The sequence below is a fragment of the Cervus canadensis genome, chromosome 8 (assembly GCF_019320065.1).
Source record: "Cervus canadensis isolate Bull #8, Minnesota chromosome 8, ASM1932006v1, whole genome shotgun sequence".
In the NCBI taxonomy this organism is placed as follows: domain Eukaryota; kingdom Metazoa; phylum Chordata; class Mammalia; order Artiodactyla; family Cervidae; genus Cervus; species Cervus canadensis.
In genome coordinates this window covers 72,469,784-72,494,568 of record NC_057393.1, presented here as the reverse complement: position 1 = coordinate 72,494,568, position 24,785 = coordinate 72,469,784, and positions in this window count along the sequence as shown.

The following is a 24,785-nucleotide window of genomic DNA, read 5'->3' as shown; positions in this document are numbered from 1 at the left end:
AGATGAATCAGATACAGGAAAGTTAGAGAACAAAGTGCCTGTGTGCTATCATGTCTGACTCTTTGTGACCCCATGGACTGTATGTAGCCTGCCAGGCTCCTCTGTCTATGGAAATTTCCCGGCAAGAACACTAGAGTGGTTACCACTTTCTTTTCCAGGGATCTTCCTGACTCAGGGATCCAAGTCACATCTCCTTACACTGGCAGGCAAATTCTTTACCACTGAGCCACCCAGGAAGTCTGGAGAGTAAAGTGTCTCTAGTTATATTTGTCTTAGCACAAGACAGAGAGATGTGTTATGGAATATGCAGTATTAGTTGGATTCTTCTAAAATAATTAACACTAATGTTCATTTTGTATTCTGCTAGAAGTTTCTCTGAAAATAGGCAGACTTGTTTCCTGGGAGCAAAGATTCGTCAAGTAACAGATATGATTTTTTTTTCCTTTAAAAATGTTTTATATAACAAATACATATGGAGAATCCGTTGTAAGATACCAAAGATACAGTAACTTTTTAATAAGTCATTTCTAACCTACAAAAGCAATGCATGCATGTGCTTTTTCATTAGAAAATAAATAACTGAAAAGGGAAAAGTACTTATATCTGGAGTCTCTCAGTTAAACAGGAAACGTGTTGCCTAGCATTCTTTTCCCTGTCTGATTCTGGGTGAGGGCTGAACACAAGCAAATACCTATGAGTTTGGGGCAGAGGAAGTGAAGCAGAAGCAATTCTGAAGGTGAGTGTAGGGCTGGTGCCATCTGTCACATCCACACCAGGGACTGGTTTCACCTTCTCAGAGCAGGCTGGCTCTTAATGCCTCGGTTTCTCACTAGACCTCCTCCTCCCAGTGCCCCAAGTCCTGGGCCAGGTGAGTGAATTGCTCCTCAGGGAAGGGTGCCAGCTCTTTCAATAGGTCAACTGCAACTCCAAGTGAAAGACTGATAGGGGTTCTCATTTGATTTTTGTGGATTCCAGTTTGTTCTTACTTGAACACCTTCCTCCCACCAAATGGCTTTTGAGAGGTAAGAGGGGCAATGCAAAAATGGACTGTGGAAATTGGCAGGTTATCACTAAAATGCATTGATACACTAAAGAAAGATAATTAAAGCTGAAAACTAACTGAAATCATGAAGGCTAGAGGGCCTGTTGTGTAGCTTATAAGGAGTCTCTCCTCTTTTTTTGGATTTCCTTCCCATTTAAGTCACCATAGGGCACTGATTAGAGTTCCCTGAACTATGGTATAGCTGACTCACTTTCCTATATAGTAGAAACAAACACAACATTGTAAAGCAACTATATTCCAATAAAAATTAAAACAAAAAGAGGCCCCCATCTCCTACCATGGAAGAACACAGAGAGCTAAAGACAAAATGAGGATTTAGTATTCAGAATAACAGACTCTTTTTTTTTTTTTTTTCATTTATTTTTATTAGTTGGAGGCTAATTACTTCACAACATTGCAGTGGGTTTTTTCATACATTGACATAAAAAACAACATAATCCTAAACTGAGGCAGGTTTGCTGTCTGAGGCCTGGTCTGAGAAATTTGGGATCTTGGTACATGGGATGGGTACACATCTTGATACACATCTGGGTGGCTGCCTCTGAGTATTTTGACTCCCCCAGCTCCTCAGGGCTTCCAAGGTAGTGTTAATGGTAAAGAACTTGCCTGCCAATTCAGCAGACGTAAGAGACCGAGTTCAGAAGATTCCCTGAAGGAGGGCATGGAGAATCCCATGGACAGGAGAGCCTGGCTGGCTAGAGTCCATAGGGTTGCAGAGTCAGACATGCCTGAAGTGACTTAGCATGCACACATGCACCAGCTCCTTTAAACCTGCAGATTATGCAGAAGTTGCCTATACTTTCTATATAAGGAGTTTTAATTACATTGTAGACAACATTTAGTGATGAAATCAGATTTTTAAAAGTTTACAAAAATAAAGGTAAAATTATATATTGCTGTGATGTTAATTTGCCTTCACCTTTACCATACTAGCAGTGAATTGCATCTTCATAGCATTTATCTATATTCTATTTGGTTGCTTTTTATATTGAAATGCGGGGTTTTTAATGCTCTGGGTACTAATTATTTGTAGGTTAAACCTTGAAAATATATTTTTTTAGAGTGTGGCTAGTCTCTTCACTTTTTAGTGGTCTCAGTTGAGGAAAAGAAATTTTAACTGTAATTAAATTTATTAATGTTACTGTTTTTGATTTGCTGGTTTTGAGTGATTTTGGAAATCTCTGCCTAATTCAAGATCGTAAAGACTAGCTCTTATATTTTCTTCCAAGGATTTTAAATTTTGTTTTTTATACTTATGTCTTTAATCTACTTGAAATTTATCTGTGTCATGTGCAGTAGGGTACTTTGTTTTTCTCATGTAGATAACTGATTGTCTCAGTATAATTTGTTATATAGTTTATTCCTCCCTCTGATCTAAAATTAAATTTATACAATTTTTATATATGTCTGGGTCTCTTTCAGTGCTGTCTATTTGGAACCATTAATCATTTGCCAGTTGAGATTATGAGACACTCCAATATCTTAATTACTATAAATTTGGCACCTGATGAGTCAGTCCTCTTATTCCTTTTCAAAATTGTCTTGACTATTCTCAGTCTTTCATCTTTTCACAGAAATTTTTAGAATCACCTCAGCATTGACTTCCTTTAAAAACTCTGATTTTTTTTTTTCATTTCTCACATTCTCTTAAATATATTTGATTAGTTTTCCAATAGTACAAGCCAATATCAGATTGTCCACTTTGTACTCCCCGCTCCAATTCCTGAGTCTTCCTTAAATTAGTTGTAGGTCTTTTTTTTTTTTTTTTTTTTTACTCTATAGATCAAGCTGAAATGACTAGAAAAACAGCAAAATAGAAAGACTAAAATTATCTAGTGAATTAGCAGCAAGTAGTTTGTCAAAACAAGATCCATAAACTGAAGATATCAAAAGAGCTTTTGGCTTTCAGAACCGCTTTGGGCGTAAGATAGAGGCAATTCACTGCCACAGAGTTAGAGTAACTGATCCCATCAGTGCAATGCCCTGCGAGGTTCCCTAGCCCCAATAACATTGTGCGGCCTCCCAAAGGACCCATGGGTGGCCAGCTGGTTTCTCTAAGATGGAAACCCAAAGCTCTCTGCATCTGGGACACTTTTACCCACCTGGGAAATCTTTAGTTTTGCCTCATATTCTGCCGGAGGAGAAAGTTTTCCCCAAAGCTTCTGGTCTTAAGACCCAGACTTCCCCCATACCCACAAACAGAACGAGACAGAGAGAATAAAGTTATTCTTATGTTCTCTCTTTCTGAGAGCTCATAGGTGTCCACCTGCAAAAATTTGAAACCTAGAGTTGATTATAAATGTTGAGTCATGTCAGCAAAGAGTTAAACATAAGTCAATAATCTTGCCAATCCTTCACTTTTCACTTGTTTTCCAGCTCTAGCATCATAAAGATTTTCCATAAGTTCTAGTACAGTTTCTTTCTACGTATCTATGGAGTTGGCCAAAAAGTTTGTTGTGAGTTTTCCATAAGATATTAAGGAAATGAACAAACTTACTGGCTAAACCAATACTTCATTGATTTGGTGTTACCTTTATTTTTTAACTTAAAAAAAAGTCTATACATTACATATGTGTAAGAGTAGCACAGTGTATACTCATATACCCTGTTTTTTTTTAACCAACTATTAATATTGATCATGTTTATATTTCATAGATTATCTGTGGAAAGAGAAATGAACAGACAGACAGATACATACTTTTGTTGATGCTACTGACCTTTCTGAAAGTAAGGTTTAACCACAATGATATTTCACTCCTCAAAACTTCAATGTGTATCTCCTAAGAATTAGGGCATCCTCCTAAATAACTATAATATCTATATCAATCTAGAAAATACATTTTATACGAGATACTATCTTATAGCTGTGGTTTGTATTTACCAATTATGCCATACAGGCTATTACAATGATTTTAATTTTCATTCAGGATCCAGTTTTGATAGCTTAGATACATATTAGAAATTATTCACCTTTCCCTCTCTTGTATTTCACTCTGGCCACATGACTTTCTACAACCAGTGAACTGTTAGAAGACTTGAAGTAACCAGAGCCTTGACAAGTGCTGGCCTTGTTAGCACTTGCATGCTTGTATGGCCTTGTATGCTTCTATCATTGTCATGAAAAGAGCTTCTCTGGGAGGAACTAGCTTCCCTGGTGGCTCAGACAGTAAAGAACCTGCCTGCAATGCAGGAGACCCAAGTTCGATCTCTGGATCAAGAAGATTCCCTGGAGGAAGGAATGGAAACCCACTCCAGTGTTCTTGCCTAGAGAATCCCATGAACAGAGGAGCCTAGTGCACTATAGTTCATTGGGTTGGAAAGAGTCAGTATCTTCAATTAGCATCTGAAATAAACACAAATGGAGCAGAGCTACCCAGTTAGCTGAGCTGGAAATGCATGAGTGAAAAATATCCAGAAACCCATGAGTAAAATCCATGCACTTCATTGGATGTCATTGAGATTTTATACTCGGCTGCTGTTGTTCATTTGCTCAGTCCTGTCCAACTCTTTGCAACCTCATGGACTGCAGCATGCCAGGCTTCCCTGTCCTTCACTATTTCTCAGAGTTTGCTCAAACTCATGTCCATTGAGTCCAGGTGACACCATCCAACCATCTTGTCCTCTGGTCATCCCTGTCTCCTCCTGCTTTCAATCTTTTCCAGCATCAGGGTCTTTTCCAATGAATTGGCTCTTCACATAGGTAGCCAAAGTTCTTGAGTTTCAGCTTCAGCATCAGTCCTTCCAATGAATATTCAAGGTTGATTCCCTTTAGGATTGACTGGTTTGATCTCCTTGTAGTCCAAGGGACTCTCAAGAGTCTTCTCCAACACCACAGTTCAAAAGCATCAAATCTTCGGCACTCAGTTTTCTTTATAGTCCAGCTCTCATATCTGTACATAGCTTTGACTATATGGACCTTTGTCAGCAAAGTAATGTCTTTGCTTTTTAATACGCTGTCTAGGTTTGTCATAGCCTTTCTTCCAAGGAACAATCATCTTTTAATTTCATGGCTGCAGTCACTGTCTGCAGTGATTTTGGAGCCCAAGAAAATAGACTGTCACAGATTGTTAAGCCAGAAAAGGGATACATCAATAAAAGATCCATATGTGTGTGTGTGTGTGTGTGTGTGTATTTATGTGCCATATCTGTTTGGTGTCCTTTAATCTGGAATAGTTCTCCCTTTCCCCTACCTCCCCACACATACTCCCCCTCACTTTCATAAAATTATAGTCACTGATATTTTTTGAGAGTTATGTAGGATAGTCCACAATCTGGAAATGTGTGATAGTTTCTACATAAGTAGATTCAAGTTAAGTGTTTGGGCAAGAACACTGCATTAGTGAGGGCTTCCTAGGTGGCTCAGTGGTAAAAATTCCACCTGCCACGCAGGAGACACAGGTCTAATCCCTGGGTTGGGAAGATCCCCTCAAGAAGGAAATGGCAACCCACTGCAGTACTGTTGCCTGGGAAATCCCACGGACACAGGAACATGGTGGGCTATAGTCCATGGGGTTGTAAAAGTGTCAGACACAACGACTAAACAACAACAACTGCATTAGTGAGGTGAATTTCCATGGCACTGCATATTATCGCATAGTAAGCCAGCTAATATCAGTTTGTTCAACTTGTAGTAATGCTGAGTTTTATCACTTGGGTTAGGAAATGTCTACAGTTTTTCCATTTGAGGGGCACTTCTTTCCTTTTGTATTTAATAAATAATCTGTGGGATGATACTTTGAAGCAAAGTGGTTATATTTTTCCCAAGAACTTTTTACACAATGCCTTTAACAATCATTAATGGGCCTTGCCTAAACTGATGTTTGCATTTATTGGTTATTTTAAAATGGTGATTTATAAATTACTGGTGATCTAATTAATGGTGATCTATAATTACTTCTACAATTCTGAAATTTATAAATTGAAATTCTGTAAAGAATGCTCCCACCATTTATATTCTATTATTTTAAAAGTGGACTCATGGATTAATCTATGTCAATTGGCTATTATCCGCTTATATCTTTATTTGGGGAAGGAGCTGCTCATAATGTTCAAATTTGACCTGCTAAAATTCTGTCAAACTTCAGTATCTTCTTACCAATTTCCTGTAGGTGAACATGGACAATGTGTCTAAATTCACCTATTAAAAACAACGCTGTAGCGACTTCAAGTATAGCACACTCCTAGAAGCAGCCTTGCAAAGCATAATGATAAATAAAAATGCAGTTTTGCTAGATATTTCCCAATTGTCCTTGTTAGGGGTTGAGTCAATCAAAGTTAAATGAGGATACAGAAACTCCACAGTAATTTGAACATGGGAAATTTAATATACAGAATTATTAACTAATAATAAATAGATGACTGGCTACTAAGGTGTAAGGAAAGCTCTAAAGAACATAAACATGTAAGATACAGGGATAATTACCATCCTGAAGCTGAAGAAAAATACTAAAAGAAGAAAAATTTTGACATAAATTTCACCTCCATGAAAAAGCTAAGATTTAGATCTCACTGGAGAGGAAGGGGTTACCTCCCTGAATAGCAATGAAGTTTGCTGAGGAGCTTCATGCCAAAGCTGGCAAACAGGAAACCACCCTCTGGAGTGCAGATGAAACTTGATTGGAAGCTGCCTATGGAGGTGGGTGGGGGGCAGGCACTAGCTGTTGAACAAGCTAGGGGGCTGAAAGGGATATTTGCTAGGAGGATAATAGGAATTATCTCACTGGAGAGATGATAAAGTTTCTGGGAAACTAGCTAGGTTACCCGTGGAACTCACCTGAAACCTGCCTGTGGGGATGCGACAGGAACTTGCAACTCACGGGAGGTGGGCTCTACTGAGTACCCCACATTGCAGCCAAGCAGAAGCAAGAAGAAAGGAGAGCATAATGGAAACACAGATAGCCTCTTCCTCCTGCAGTGTCCCTCCAGTTGCCCTTTGCTTGCCAAACTTAACATGATGCCAGTGGGCAAAGGAGAAATGTTTTCCATCTCCAGTATCAGAAGCAGGGAAATGAAGAGAGATTTGGAGATGAGAGGAAAATATTGCTAACTGGCAAAGGTGTTGAAACGTTACATTCCACCAGCTTCTTGCATAGTGCATAAAAATGTCTTTTTCCTCAAAGTTCTACAAACCAGAGACAGGCTTTTGGATTTTTGTGAATATTATTGGTGAGAAATGCTACTATAGTATATTCTTTAATTTTCATATAACTTATGAGTAAATTTGAACATCGTTTATGTATTTAAGGACCACTTTATGTCTTTTTCTATGAAATGTCTGTTCAGATCTTTTGTCTATTTTTCCCTCAAGTTTTCATTTGCATTTCTTCTCTTTTACAATGATTTCAAAACCCCTGTTTATAATTAGAGAGATTGACCTCAATGTGTGATGTTATAAATATTTTCTCCAAGTTTGTCATTTTATTTTTATATTATTTGTCACGTTCATTTTTTATGTTTTTTGGCTTTATTTATTCAACTTGTTAATCTTTTCTTTACTTGAATCTTGATTTTGAGTCATTGATAAGAAAGATTTCCTTATGCCTAGAAATTAATCCAAGCTTTTTTCTAGTACTTGGGCAGTTTCATTTTTAATTTTTTTTTTCTTTGGCCTTGCCATGTGGCATGTGGGACCTTAGCTCCTTGACCAGGGAGAGAACCTGTGCCTCTGCAGTGAAGCAGGGCATTCCACTGGACCACCAGGAAAGTCTCATTTTTTTTAAATTGAGATATAATTGACCTATAACATTATATTAGTTTCAGATTATAATAAAATGATTTTATTTTTATAGCAAAATGATCTCCACAGTAAGTCTAGTTAATATCCATTACCATACCTGAGAATTTGTGTCTCTTCTACCACATTCTATCAGTAACCAGTAAGTCAGAGGTCCAGCACAGATTCAGAAAGAGTGTACAAGCACCTGGACGTATGGCTCATTGGGTCAGAAGTCTATCTTTGGAAGTTAGCCACTAAAAGTGGGGGAAAAAAAAGTAACAAAAAACTATATGGAGGAAGAAAGGTTTGAAAATGCCTATATTGTTAATGGGCAAGGTGAGAATATCATGTGGAAGGGTAACAAGCCTATTTAGCAAAAAACAAAAACAAAAACAAAAAAACTGTAGAAGACAGTCATAAGAAACTTAATAGTTTAGGCAATAGAAGGAGTAGAGTCAAGAAGGATGGTCTGAATTGTCACAGGCTGAAGAGGAAGGATGAAGGATGGACACTTTGAAGATACTTGTTAATCTCTTAACAGAGATTTGTTAAATCTCTTAACAGATTTGAGGGGGTTTGTTAATGAAGAAGTCATTGGTAACTTTTAAGAGACATTTTTGTGTAAAGTGATGATTAATAATTGTGAACCTAGATAAAAACTTTTGAGTAGATAATCAAAAAGCAAGTATATCCTCTCTTTATTATAATGAAAAGATAAATCAAAATTTAAAGCTCTGAATAATTTTGAGGTAATCACTCAGTATATCCCTATCATTCATTCTATCAAAACACCTAAAAAAAAAAAAAACAGAAAAGATTGCTACTAAAGACTTTTATGATAAATTTTAGAAAAGAATATGGTGTACAAAATGGAAAATTCAGTAGGTATTTCAGACCTCCAGTAACCAGTCATTATTTCAGTTCAGTTCAGTCACTCAGTCGTGTCCGACTCTTTGCGACCTTATCTCCTAATGTGAAATGATAAGGTTATCAAATGGAAAATCAGTGAACATGGGAACAGTGGACATTTACTGAATACCTATTATATACGAGATGTAAAAAGGAATTATTTTTCTATATGAATTACAAGGATCAAATGATATATTTGATATTTAGTATTTATTTTTAGTATCTCTTAATACAGAGGCACTGGAACTTCCTGTAGTATATAAAGATTATCTATCTCCTCTAGATCAGTTCTGAAATGACTTTCAGAAGCTATTCTATTGCTATACTATTCCTCATGCCAGTAGTCACTGGTGTGCTGTGGAAGAACTTAGTGTAGAAACAATACAAAATAGAGGAGTCACATGGAGATTTTTTAGAGCTCATAAAGTAAAAATCACAGTTAAACCAGTTATCTGGATTTAAGCAAGTCAGGGAAAACTCAGTAATTACCACATTTTATGTAGACAGTCTTCTATTTTAATATCTATTTTATAATAAATAAAAATAAAATCTTGAGTACAACTGTGAAATTGTAGAAATTCTTTTCATCTAAATAAAGTAATTTAAGTATTAAAACATTTTCTTGGAAAAAAACCAAATTTCTATATCATTTGCCCAAATTGTCCCACCTAGTTTAAAAGTGAAACATTCAAACCAGTTATCTGTCTAAACCAGAAGTAGATGGTAAGCTCCTTGACTCACTGCACACAACTATTTGCTCTGTTAGAGGAGGAATATTATACAAAGTTTTAATGTGATTTTCTCTCTTGACTTTTCTATACCATTGGAGACATCCATTTGCTTGAGGAAAGACTGGATCTTATCATGGAAGAAATACAAAGTGAAAGAATATTATATTCAGTATTTGGTATATAGAATTACTGTTACAAAAATAATATTCTAAATTTCTTTATACTTTCACCAAGCATCTCAATTCATCATAACAGCATGTAGGCATGAATGATTCAGATCATAAAGTACTCTGATAACATAGAGAATATTCATTATTCCTCTTCTAGTGATCCATATTTAGAGAGGAATATTATGTGGAGTAAGGGGCGGGGGTGGAAACCACTGTATTTCTAGTACAGAAAAGAGCAAAAGAAGAGGAGACAGAAGGGAGAAAGCAAGTAGTTATTTCTCCTATTTTCCCTCTTGAAACTTCCACCTAGAGAAAAAGGAGGTATGGGAAATACATCAGAGAGAGGTAGAGGGAGATGCAGCTCTTTGTGAGTAAAGGAGGAAGCTGGTTTGCTGGCTGCCCTATACATATTTGGGCTACTGCCACCCCAAGGTGACCTTAAGTCAGCCCTGGATCAGTGGTGGTACATCAGCAGGATAGACAGCCTCAGACGGAATGTCGAGACTGAAGAGTTTCCACACAGGTGCCTCCCTAGGGAAGGAAGCACAGCAACTCATCTGGAATTCAAGTCATACTGGGATTTTGACAGGGTCTATAGTGCTGTGGAGACCACCTGACCTGCCTCTTGAGAAACCTGTGTGCAGGTCAGGAAGCAACAGTTAGAACTGGACATGGAACAACAGACTGGTTCCAGATAGGAAAGGGAGTACATCAAGGCTGTATACTGTCACCCTGCTATTTAACTTATATGCAGAGTACATCATGAGAAATGCTGGGCTGGAAGAAGCACAGGCTGGAATCAAGATTGCTGGGAGAAATATCAATAACCTCAGATATGCAGATGACACCTCCCTTATGGCAGAAAGTGAAGAGGAACTAAAAAGCCTCTTGATGAAAGTGAAAAAGGAGAGTGAAAAAGTTGGCTTAAAGCTCAACTTTCAGAAAACTAAGATCATGGCATCCGGTCCCACCACTTCATGGGTAATAGATGGCGACACAGTGGAAACAGTGTCAGACTTTATTTTTTGGGGCTCCAAAATCACTGCAGATGGTGATTGCAGCCATGAAATTAAAAGATGCTTACTCCTTGGAAGGAAAGTTATGACCAACCTAGAGAGCATGTTAAAAAGCAGAGACATTACTTTGCCAACACAGGTCCATCTAGTCAAGGCTATGGTTTTTCCAGTGGTCATGTATGGATGTGAGAGTTGGACTGTGAAGAAAGCTGAGCAACAAAAAATTGATGCTTTTGAACTATGGTGTTGGAGAAGACTCTTGAGAGTCCCTTGGACTGCAAGGAGATCCAACCAGTCCATCCTAAAGGAGATCAGTCCTGGGTATTCATTGGAAGGGCTGATGCTGAAGCTGAAACTCCAATACTTTGGCCACCTCATGCGAAGAGTTGACTTATTGGAAAAGACCCTGATGCTGGGAGGGATTGGGGGTAGGAGGAGAAGGGGACGACAGAGTAGTAGATGGCTGGATGGCATCACCGACTCGATGGACATGAGTTTGAGTAAACTGGGAGTTGGTGATGGACAGGGAGGCCTGGCATGCTGCAATTCAAGGGGTCGTGAAGAGTCGGACATGACTGAGCGACTGAACTGAACTGAACTGAATAGTGCTGTGTGGAATACAAAGAGGCCAGATGATCCAGGGGATACTACCAGGCCATGGCAAGCAGACAGAATCCAGATCACTGAAACTGATGAAGCAACAGGGTAGTAGTCACCACATGGACAAAAGAAACTATCCTCAAGATCAGAGAGATCAGTAAAACAAATAAGTGAAGGTCTTAAATCTCCTTTTTATCACAGCTTGCATACATCCATGGGGCTTCCCTTGTGACTCAGATGGGAAAGAATCTGCCTGCAATGCAGGAGACACAGATTCTATCACTGTTGCTGCAAAAATCCCCTGAGAAGGGAATGGCTATATACCATGGTATTCTTGCCTGGAGAATCCCACGGACAGAGGAGCCTGGCAGGCTACAGTCCATGGGGTCACAAAGAGTCAGACTTGACTGAGTAACTAACACACAGTTGCATAAATCCTTATTACTACCCAAATCCTCTCCCACATGCACACCTCTTCCTTAGAGAATATCCAAGAAGAGGGGTAGAAGATGGGAAATCTGGGACTTTCACGTTTGTTTCTTTTTTGAAGACCTGAGCATTACTTGAAGGGACTATTTAAATTACCAATTAAAAAAGCAGTAGCATCATCAATATGATGACATAGGTCATTCTAACCTCAGCATTCCTCACAAGAGCAGCAAATAACAACTATCCATAGACAGTCATCACTGTGAAAATCATAGAGCCCAGGGGTGAAGCTGAAGCATCCCACGGACAACATAGCCAGAGGGCCACATCAGAAGGGTAAGAAGGGGTGCTTCTCCTTGGCCCTCATTGCCCCTCCACCAGAACAGCACCACACCCCAACCAAGAGGGCCTCACTAGGCTTATGGTTTTTCCTGAGGGAAACAGGAGAACCAAAAGTGACATTCAGCTTCCTTAACATTGTGGAAAATTTCCTGGAAGATTCTCCAAGGTCTCATCACACAGGGATCACCAGAGGAAATGGAAGAGCCTGTCCATACTGTATATTTGAAAGTTGCTAAGAGAGTAGATCATAAGTTTTCACCACATTTTTTTTTTTAAAGAAACTATGAGAGGTAATTGAGGTTCTATCTAATATTATTGTAATAATTATTTTGCAGTATACATGTATATCAAATTGTCACGTTGTCCACCTTAAACAATGGTATATGTCAATTATATCACAATAAAGCTGAAAAAATGAACTATCCAATAAAGTTAACTTTAAAACAAGTTGGATATTTAGTTGTTTTCTAATAATAGTCAGAGCAAAGGACTTGGTGATGATCTTGTTGGGGGAGTGTGTAACTTCCTCAGTTCTGTCTTGCCGCAGCAAAAGCTTGAAATGATGAACCAGTGTTACAGCTGTTATAGCTCAGTTTAAATGGCGGACCAGTGTTACAGCTGGGTTACAGCTCAGTTTTATTTGACAAGCAACGGAAAATAGAGCCTCAAGATATGAGAGCGGGACGACCCAAAAGAGGTGAGTGGCTCAATTTTGGCTCCTCTTTTAATATGTTTTTTCTTTTCCCCCTGAGCCTGCCCTATATAAATTGGGCTAGTTAGGAGGCTGCTTGTTTCACCTGAGGTTCTCACTCTGATCCTCAGACCTTCCTGTAGTCAATTTTCACAGGCTTTTCCTTTCTTTGTCTTTTAGCAACCACTATTTTGGACTCCTTTTTCCCCTTCTAACTACCTAACACTTCCATAGACAATATTTGAAATCAGATCTCTACAATTCAGGTATTTCAGCTACAGTGTGAATTAAACAGTTTCAGGATGCTATATTTCTTCGATCGCCAATTTCCCATAAAATGTTGGATATGTAAGAAGCAAAAGAAAGTTGGAAGCATGTACGTGAGGAAGAAGGAAAGGATAAAAAATGTTTTCCCTTAATTTTTACTCTGATTTGATGACACTGTTTTATACCACATAGACATGTCACTGTTAATTTCCTAACATTTGCTAATTGTCTCTCCTTTAGTAGATGCTAGTGACAAGAATAAGTCAGCAGACAGTATCAACTTGAAATAATGTTATTATTCATTATCCTGATGAGTTCCATTGAAAGCTATTGTTATTCAACCAAACTGAAAAAATACAAGAGCCTTATAAAATAGTTTTAAGGTTAATAACTCCCAAACTCGCTAAACTTCAAACAAAGTTATTACCTCAGGAGAATGTTCCAGTGTAGGAGCTAATGCTTTTCCTCCCTTCATAGATCTGGATTTAAAATGACTTAATGGAAAGAGTAGGTAAGAATATAGAACTGAAATATATCATAATAATAATTCCAGTGTTCTAGAAAAGAAACTCTTGATAGAAAAAAAAATGAAAAGATATAAAAGAGAAGAATACAAATAAACTATTACCCCTCACACAAAACTCACTGGTTTACTAGTTTTTGTCCCTGAGAGTTTACAACTAATAAAAAATTAAATTCCAATCAGAGTCCTATTCAGATTATATATTGCCCAAGGTTACCACAAAGAAAGAATGAAATAAATTTACTATCACTAAGAAATCTTCTGGTCATACAAAATGCTTAAGGTGTAGTAAAATACTGAAGACAGAAGAACAGTTCCAGTGTAATAGTGGTTTTCAAAAGATAAGTACAAAAATTAAAAATAGTGCTCAGATAAGGAAGTAAAATTTTAAATATAAGTGAGTAAAACTAAAGTATATTTCCCATGGAATAGGTTTACTCCCAGATTACAAAGGCCCAACAAAAACTATAGTCAGGCAGATAGCACCATTTGCATGGAGCTATTTCAGGTACAGTACAGTGATTTACAAAATAATTAGATCTTACATTCAAAGAACCCAAATCCTACCAGAGAAGAGATGTATAAAATGACCAAGATAGGAAGTTTCAGTGACGGCGTAAGGTTTCAAAGGAGTGGAGAAAATGATCACTGTTAAATTGGAGCAATACAGAAAGCATAATGAAGGAAATGGAAACTAGCTACTTATTAATCGCATCCAAAAGATGATGGGGGAAACAGCAGATAGAAAAAACTTGAGTAGAAACACAAAGTCAGGACAGCAGGAAGTGTGCACTGTCACTTCAAATGTAGCAGCTACTTCATAATTCAGAGATGAGGTGACACCCAATTGTTTTGCTACTTTATTTTTTAATTGAAGGATAATTGCTTTACATAATTTTGTGGTTTTCTGTCATACATCAGAAAGAATCAGCCATAGGTACACCCATGTCTCCTCCCTCCTGAGCCTCCCTCCTATCTCCCTCCCCACCTCATCCTCCTAGACTGTCACAGAGTCCCTCTTTGAATTTCCTGAGTCATATAGCAAATTCTCACTGGCTATCTATTTTATGGAATTGTAAATATGGAATTGTAAATTTCCATGTTACTCTCTCCATACATCTCACCCTCTCCCTCCTCCTCTCCCACCATGTCCTCAGGTCTGTTTTCTACGTCTGTTTCTCCATTACTGCCCTGAAAATAAACTCATCAGTACCATCTTTCTAGATTCCATATATATGTGTCAGTGTATGATATTTATATTTCTCTTTCTGATTTTCTTCACTCTGTATAAAAGGCTCTAGGTTTATCCACCTCATTAGAACTGACTCAAATGCATTCCTTTTATGGCTGAGTAGTACTCCATTGTATATGTGTACCACAGCTTTTTTAATCCAGTCATCTGTTGATGGACATCTAGGTTTTTTCCATGTTCTAGCTATTGTAAACAGCGCTGCAATGAACATTGGGGTACATGTGTCTTTTTCAATTTTGGTTTTCTCAGAGTATATGCCTAGTAGTGGGATTGCTGGGTCATATGGTAGTTTTATACCTAGTTTTTTAAGGAATCTCCATACTGTCTTCCATAGTGACTGTATCAATTTACATTCCCACCAGCAATGCAAGAGGGTTCCCTTTTCTCCAAACCCTCTCCAGCATTTATCTTTTGCAGACTTGTTGATGATGGCCATTCTGACCAGTGTGAGGTGGTATCTCATTCTAGTTTTGATTTGCATTTCTCTAATAGTGAGCAACGTTGAGCATCTTTTCATGTGTTTGTTAGCCATCTGTTTGTCTTCTTTGGAGAAATGTCTGTTTAGGGTCTTTTCCCCACTTTTTGATTGGGCTGTTTGATTTTCTGATATTGAATTGTATGAGCTGCTTGTGTATTTTGGAAATAAATTCTTCGTCAGTTGTTTTCTTTGCTATTATCTTCTCCCATTCTGAAGGTTGTCTTTTCACCTTGTTTGTAGTTTCCTTTGTTGTGCAAAAGCTTTTAAGTTTAATTATGTCCTGCTTGTTTATTTCCATTACTGTAAGAGGTGGGTCATAGAAGATCTTGTTTTGATTTATGTCATCAAGTGTTCTGCGTATGTTTTCCTCTAAGAGTTTTATAATTTCTGGTCTTACATGTAGGTCTTTAATCCATTTTGACACTCACCCAATTTTAACTGCCAGGTGATAGAAGTGAGAAGATGCAGTTGGAAGGGGTAGGTAGCAAAGTGGTGAGGATTGGATAATAAATTACTGATGAAAGGGACTGACATTATACATAAAGTATCTTAAAATAGATCTTATTAAATTTGTTAGATTGAAGCAATAATAATGAATGGCCTGCATCTATTTAGTACCTTTAATTTTAGGTTTTGTGGGCCACACACAGTTTCTGTTGAATATTCTTTCAGTTTTATTACTCTCTAGATATGTGAAATCGATTCTTTGTTTTGTGGTCCATAAAAACCAGGCTATGTGCTGGATTTTGTTTGAGTCCATAGTTTGGCAACCCCTGATAGACCAATCTTACTCACTGATATATATGAATTAAAATAGTGACAAATAGATATAATGAATAAAAGTAATTATTTCTCCATAATCATATAGAGTATATTTCTACAAAGAGTTAATGATACTATTTCAAAGGCCACAATTATCTCAACAATAGATTAAACAGTCTATCTGTCACATCAATAAGGGAACAAACTACATTTAATAAAATCTGGAATACATTCTTAATCTGTGATCCTTTGAATATCCTTGAGCTAACCACCTCTCAGGATTTTGGAAAATAGTGTGCTAACAACTATGCCTAAAACCTTCAGGCAGGAAAGGACAGCTCACTTGTAGAAAACACAGGGTTGTCCCATAGGAAAGTCCTATATTACCTCATCTGGGGATAGTCTAACAAATAGGCCAAATTCCTAACCAAAAATCTACCTGCATCATAGGGTGCTTGGGACCTCAGCTAGTTTCTGATCCAGTTGATCATCAGCATGATACAGTCATGGTAAAGAGAAGAGATGGAGCAGAGCTCTTATATTCAAATCCTGGATCTTTTACTGATAATCAAGTGTTTTTTTGTTCAGTGCTCTACATATCAATTTCATTTTACCATGAATTAATCCTGGGTTCGTTGGACCTTTTGAAATAGTCTGATAAAACCCACTTTACGGCGAATATTTCGGACCACATTTCCCTTGGTGTCCCATGCTCAAGGGCTCCACCTCTACCAGAGCCTAGTACCATGCCAGGAACTGTTACTGAAAAGGTGTGTGATTTTCTAGAACATATCACAAGACCATGCTCTCAAACCTGAGCAGTTTACATTCTGACTCTCTTATTGATAAGGGCTTACCATAAACTTCCCAAGTCTTTTCTCACCACAGACTCTTCCAACACCAGATGTTATTCTGTGTTACGGCCCCTTTCACGATAGTATCTACTCCTGATTAACATTCTTATTTGCTTTTGCTTGTGTTTAAAATGAGAGTAAGGAAACAATAGTTCTGTTAAATGCTCAGTTGACGCATAAGACCATGAATGCAGATCTGGAGATCAACTCTAAAAATGTGAGATTTTTCTTTCTGTGATATCCTTGGCAGACCAGATAACCAGATAACCAGATAACCAGATAAATGGACTAAGTTGAAGAGAGGCACAGTTCAACTATACCTAAGGAAGGACTTTCTAGCAATCACAACTGTCCAAAGAAGGAAAGGACATGCTCTGGACATGAAAATCTCCCTGCTATTGAATAACCATTTGGATGATTCAAACATCAAATGAGAAAATGGACTCCATCAGTGGTTTGTAACAAAGGATCAAAATCAAAATTACCTGGAAAGCTTTTCTTTCAAATCATATAACCCAGAACCTAGTCATTCTAATTCTAACTGATGTTCCTGTGTTCCTGATGAACAACCTGGACAGAAACTTATAAACTAGATGACCTTGATGCTTCTACTAACACTGAGGACTTTGGTGGATATTGTTTCCATTGGAAATAGAAATCTAAGGCTTAACTATATGACACTCAAAATAATAGAGATTCAAAATAAAGACTCAAGGTTTCTCCAGCCCACAAGATTTTAGAAGGCAAACTATTGTAAATATGGGGAAAAAAATCTGTTTCCAGTCAGCATCCTCACTCCCCATTTCTTACACAAACAATCGATTACTCTCTAATTTTGCATATGATCAAAGGTAGTTTAAATGGATAGAAAAAGGTAATAAAAGAACAGACAGCTATTCAATAGAAATCTTGGAGCTACTGCAAATAAATATGGATAACTATGTCTTATTAAATTATATCATTACTCTATGTAGCAGGAATAATTGGTCTCAGTAGAATTTGGTGTGTTTGTTGAATCCTGTCTGAAAGCAGCTTTATTTCTTTATTTCCTCTGAAGCCCTAATAATCTTATAAATATAATGTACATCATGTAGCTTAAAAAATGCCCTATAGGGACACATAAGGAAGCTTAGACAGGGCTGCATTCTTTTAAAAAGAGGAGGAAGTAGTTTACTGTACTTTACTTTTTTGCCTTATCAACCTATAAACATTACAAAAGTACAGTCCCATTATCCAAGTTTTAGATGTGAATAAAATATTTCTTTGGGGATTTTTTAGAAGACCGTGAAATAAAGTAGGTCTAACCACCACATGAAACTATAAACAGACTGCAGAAATACCTCCCTTCTCTGCCAGAGAAAAATAGGTATTGATCTAGAGTCTAGATACTACTTTGCAGTGTCTGAGAACTTCTAAGAACCTTGGTGATGACTGAAGTTCAAAGGTCTATGAAATAGATTTTAAATGAGCATCCATCTGTCAAAAGTTAACTGGTTGTGCTTTGGAATCAGAAACACTGAATTACGCATCTGAGTTCTGACACATCTGAGTCCCTACACTTTCTAAGTGAACTTGGACCATCTATCTCATCCTGCTAAGTCAGTTAGCCATTCCACAAACAATGTGAAGGCTAAGCACTAATATATATATTATATATATATATATATATATATATATGTCTTGGTAAAAAGTTTGGTGAGTGTATACATTCATTCAAACTCATCTTTTAAAATCCATCAATTTCATGCATGTCAATTTTACTTTAAAATAGGATAGACTCTGCAATATGTTTTTGGATATGTCTCCTCAGGTGAGGGTAAAAAAAGCAAAAACAAACAAATGGGACTACATTAAATTAAAAAGATTTTCCACAGCAAAGGAAACTTATCAATGAAACTAAAAGGTTCCCTACTGAATGGGAGAACATATTTGCAAATATGTTTTGCAAATATATTTGCATATCTTATACAGGGTTAAAATCCAAATTATACAAAGAACTCATACAACATCAAAAAATGATTAAAAACTGGGCAGAGGACCTGAATAGACATTTATCCAAAGAAGACATATAGATGACCAAAAGACATGTTAAAAGATGCAGAATATTTCTAATCATCAGGGAAATGCAAATCAAAACACAATGAGATATCATCTCATACTTATCAGAAAAAAAAAAAACAAACAACCACAATGAAAAACAAGCATTGGTAAGTGTTGGTCCTTTAATGGACCGGAACCTGGTGGCCCGGAGAGTAAGAGAGAGAAAGACAGAAAGAAGGAATAGAAAGAAAGAAAGAAAGAAAGGCAGACAGACAGACAGACACGGGGACCAAAGCTCTGATGGAGCAAAGGTGTTTTAATCAACATGGCATGGGCATATATACTGTCTTACAAGGTGGTTATTCTCAGCAAAGATAAAGATTAAAATTCCAGACTTACAAAACATAGGATGATCCCTATCAAAGAGAGAGAGTTGCAAACAATCACCTTTTACCATTTGGCTCATAAAAAGGAAGAGGGTACTTATCACTGTAGTGAGAAATGCCTGGATTCCTCAGCCCTGGGAAGGCGTGCCTCTCCTCTTAATTCCTGAATATTCAGGAATCAATAAGGGCCAGAGGGTTCCTGACAGATCCAAACAGCACACAGGAAGCCTTTTGTTAAATGCTTCCTGAGAGGTAAGGATGTAGAAGAAAGGGAACCCTCATGCACTTTTGGTAGGACTATAATTTGGTGCAGGCACTATGTTAAACAGTATGAAGAATAGCAATTCCACTCCTGGGTATTTTTCTGAATAAAACAAAAACACTAATTTAAAAAGATACATGTACCCGTATGCTTGTGGCAGCATTATTCATAATAGCCAAGATATAGAAGCGACCTGAGTGCCCACTGATAAATGAATGGATGTAGAAGATGTAATACATATATGTAAATACAGTGAGGTATTACTCAGTCATAAAAAAATAAAATCTTGCTGTTTGTGACAACTAAATATTCTATGATTTCATTTACTTGTGGAATCTAATAAAGCAAATGAACAAAAATAACTAAACGGAAACAGGTTTTTATACAAAGAGAATGGACAGGTGATTGCCAGAGGGAAGGGGTCATGGGAGGATGTGTGAAATAAGTGAACAAAGTTAAGAGGCAAAATAGCAGTAGCAAAATAAATATCATGGGCATGAAATGTCCAGCGTAGGAAATATAGTCAATAATTATGTAATATATTTGTATGGTATCAAAGGTGATCAGAGGTACAAACTTCTAGTTATAAGATAAATACACTCTGAAGTGAAAGTTGCTCATTCGTGTCTGACTCTTTGCCACCTCATGGACTATATACAGTCCATGGAATTCTCCAGGCCAAAATATTGGTGTGGGTAACTGTTTCCTTCTCCAGGGGATCTCCCCAACCCAGGGACTGAACCCAGGTCTCCCACATTGCAGGTGGATTCTTTACCAGTTGAACCATCAGAGAAGACCTAAATACAGTCTAGGGACATAATATACAACACAATTAATGCAATTAATACTGAAACATTATATATGAATGTTGAAAGTAAATCCTATGCATTTTCATCACAAAAAACCCACTTGTTTTTCTTTTTATTTGATACCTATATGAGATAATAGATGTTCACTAAATGTATTGTAGTAATCATTTTAGGATGTATGTAAGTTAAATCATTATGCTATACACTTTAAATTTATACAATGCAGTGTGCCAATGATATTTCAATAAAACTGGAAGAGAAATAAATATTAAACACAGCTAAAATCTTAAAGTATAGTAGTATTGTAAGATTTATAATGTATCCCTCACTTCTCAGTTGGAGGTCAAGTCTGACTTAACTAAACTGAATTTGATTAGTATACAGATAAATTTTATCTAAAATAATAATTAGATACTTTTTTTTAAAGACTGAATTCCTTTACTTATAGGAGAATAAACTGAGAAAAAATCATTGAATCAAAGTCTAACAGTTTATATTGGAAAAGGGTAAAAATAAAAGCCATTTTAAGGCAATATTCCATCACAGGGGCTCCTTCTCTTAGATGCCTCATCTTTGATACCAGAACCTTAATTATAATAATTTGATATAATAGATAGGGAGAAATCTACACTATGTAATAAGATACACAGCACATCTTACTTTTGCAGAGCTGCGAATGTCCAACACTAATTTTGGACACAAGTACTCAATTCTGTTTCACAAAGGAGGCTGAAGGACAGGTTCTGACCCCTTCTGAATCCTTGTACTGTATGTCCATATTGCTTGTTCTCTTCTCATCTGGCCAGAATTTCTATTTTATGCCCCAAGGTTCTGACTGCTAAATACCCACAGTTATTTTTTTCTTATGATTTCTGGAAAACAATCCATGAGCCTATCACTCTAAGAAATGAGCTCAGCATAATCAAAATTTTATCCCAGTGGTTATACTAGTGGTTGCATGAGCCAGTGATTATCTGTTCATTCTGTACATGGTGGGGAATAGCTGGAATGAAGGAGTCAAGAGCCTTTGGTGGAAAGATGTGCTTCCTGCTTGGCAGATAAAACTGGTATTTCATTACAAGATGTTCCTTATAATGCCAGCGAACTTCCAGGAGTCCTAGTAGCAAAGACCACCATTGGTTTGTGCTATCCAGGGCAGGGGTACAAACGGAAGCTCATGTATCATGGATACATGTTAACATATGGGCTTTCCAGGTGGTGCTAGTGGGAAAGAACTTGCCTGCCAATGCAGAAAACATAATGAGATGTGGGTTCAATCTCTGGGTTGGGAAGAGCCCCTGGAGGAGGAAACGGCACCCCACTCCAGTATTCTTGCCTGGGAAATCCCATGGACAGAGGAGCCTGGCAAGCTGCAGTCCATAGGGTTGCAAAGAATCAGACATGACTGAAGTGACTTAGCACACATACAAATCAAGCTTTTACACTGTTGAATAGAATGCCGTTTATCCTCCTACATGGACAAATACACGTTTTTAATGACAGAACAAAAAATATATTAATATATATAAATTATATGTTAATACACACATAGATTATGCAATTAATGTTTATATATGTATAAATCTATGCTTCTTATATGAGTGAAAAATGACATACCATCAAAGACACCTGAATTTATTATTGCTCATGTCTGAGTGTTCTATTGATGCGCCAACAGTATTAGTTTATATTCATTCTATAAAATTTATATTTTGTTTCATATCAACAAAGCTACCTATCATACTATTACAATTGAAAATTTCATACAACTTATATTGTATACAACCATAATTTTATACAGAATTGTATAAAGGATTTTAAAATGTCAAGTGTACAAAGTGTATAAAATTTTTAGATGCTTTTATAAAATATTTAAAAGGAAAATTAGAAAAGATTATTTTGTTTCTAAAAGTGCTTTTCCTAAAGGATTCAAAATTATCTATTAACACTAAAAGGCAAAATAAAAATTACAATCAATTCATATTAAAATTTTACAAAGTTATTTAAATAAAGCCCCAAATTTTGCATTTCATTTTTTGAAAATTTAATGAAACTGTATTATGTATTATTATAAAAATAATATTCTCATACCTGACATTGAAATTCCATCTGGTTACTAATATAAAGAATCAATACCACACTTCTTGAATCTTATAACTAGACCTACCCTGCCAATGCAGTAAATATAATGAGACATGGATTCAATGTCTGGGTTGGGAAGATTCCCTGCAGGAGAAAATGGCAACCCATTTCAGTATTCTTGCCAGGAGAATCCCATGGTCAGAGGAGTCTATAGGGTCCAGTCACCTTTTCCCATACTTGAAGTCAACCTGCTTCTTTACCCCAGAAATATCCCAAACCTCTCGCCTTCTGGCAGGCAGATCTGAGATTGGTTCTCCCATCTCCTTGCTTGGCTACCTTGTGAAAAAACGCTTTCTCTGCTGCAGATTTGACATCTCAGCTTTTGGCTTGCGACATTTTGGGCAAATGAACCTGGTTTATTAACACGATCCTGCCATCATACTTCAGGGCTCTCAGGCCTGGTATTATAGGGGTTAAAAGATATTTACAATTTTAAAGAGGAAAAACTGGCTTTAATGTTCCATTTTCTTAATACCCATGTACAACTTTAATACTAATATGAACTGCTTAATTATGCAAAATGTTGCCATCGGCTAATACGAGCAATTGTTGCAAACCCGATTTGGAGCACAAGGACAAAAACCAGCAAGATAATGGCATTTGGCACTATGAGAATAATACTTAGTTTTTCCCAGAACATATTACAGTCTTGCTGTCTGAGAGAGTTTGACAAGTTCAAGTTAATTAACTTTTCTTTTATCCAGTACTTGTGCTGCTCAAATCCTTCCTATGATCCAAAATATTTTCCATCACAGACTTTAGCATAGGCACAACTCAAAAACCATCAGACTATTCCAAAACAGGGGTACTATGTCTTGTGAATGTAAGGCAAGAGATATGAAGCATTTCCTTGGGGTGTCTCCTGTGACATGAGAGCATCAGACACACCCCTGTGTCCTTAAATAAATTCATTTTGTTTTTGTTTCTGATAGTGGGACTGAAATCAAGGACAGTCATCAGTAAGAACCATTAAACTATAATTTGCTTAATATATAATAAATTGTAACCTATCTTCACTAGTCATGCTCACTTTGTTGTCACAAAAACTTATATACCCTCAAGCACCCTAAACTATAAGACACAATACCATTTTCACTATAGACAGTATGTGTCTATAGACACATACTATAGACAGTATGTCTGGCACAGAAGTCTTAAGTTATTTTTCAGGAATCTGGAGACTGCTGTTGTCCAGTTCAAGTTCAAGCTGTTTAAGACTGTCTGGGATCATTGACCCTCCAACCTGGCATGTTTGAATGTCCCACTGATGACTTTTTTAGTCAGAGGGACTAAAATTCCACCCTCAGAATATGCCAGTGCCACCATTTTCTGAACATGTGGCCCTTGAAGAAGCATGGAACTAAGCTGTACCTGTTTTTTCTTACCTTACTTTTTTTTTTTAACCTTTAATCACCTTTTCCCATACTTCAGGCAACCTGTTTCTTTACACCAGAAATATCCCAAACCTCTCACCTTCTGGGAGGCAAATCTGAGATTGGTTTTCCCATCTTCTTGCTTGGCGATCTTGTGAAAAAAAAAAAAAATGCTTTCTCTGCTGCAAATTTGACATCTCAGCTTTTGGCTTGCTACATTTTGGGCAAATGAACCTGATCTAATAACATGACCCTACCATCGTGCTTCAGAGTTCTCAGGCCTGGTGTGATAGGGGTTAAAGGATATTTACATTTTTAAAGAGCAAAAAACAGCTTTAATATTCCATTTTCTTTAATATCCCATTTACTTATGGTCTCTAAGAAAAGAGAGATAAAATTGTCAACATCTGCTGGATCATGAAAAAAGCAAGAGAGTTCCAGAAAAACATCTACTTCTGTTTTATTGACTATGCCAAAGCCTTCAACTGTGTGGATCACAATAAAGTGTGGAAAATTCTAAAAGAGATGGGAATACCAGACCACCTGACCTGCCTCTTGATAAATCTGTATGCCGGTCAGGAAGCAACAGTTAGAACTGGACATGGGACAACAGACCGGTTCCAAACAGGAAAAGGAGTACGTCAAGGCTGTATACTGTCACTGTGCCTATTTAACTTATATGCAGAGTCCATCATGAGAAATACTGGGCTGGAAGAAGCACAAGCTGGAATCAAGATTGTCAGGGGCAATATCAATAACCTCAGATATGCAGATGACACCACCCTTATGGCAGAAAGCGAAGAAGAACTAGAGTCTCTTGATGAAAGTGAAAGAGGAGAGTGAAAAAGTTGGCTTAAAGCTCAACATTCAGAAAACTAAGATCATGGCATCCAGTCCCATCACTTCATGGCAAATAGACGGAGAAGCAGTGGAAACAGTGGCTGACTATTTTGGGGGGCTCCAAAATCACT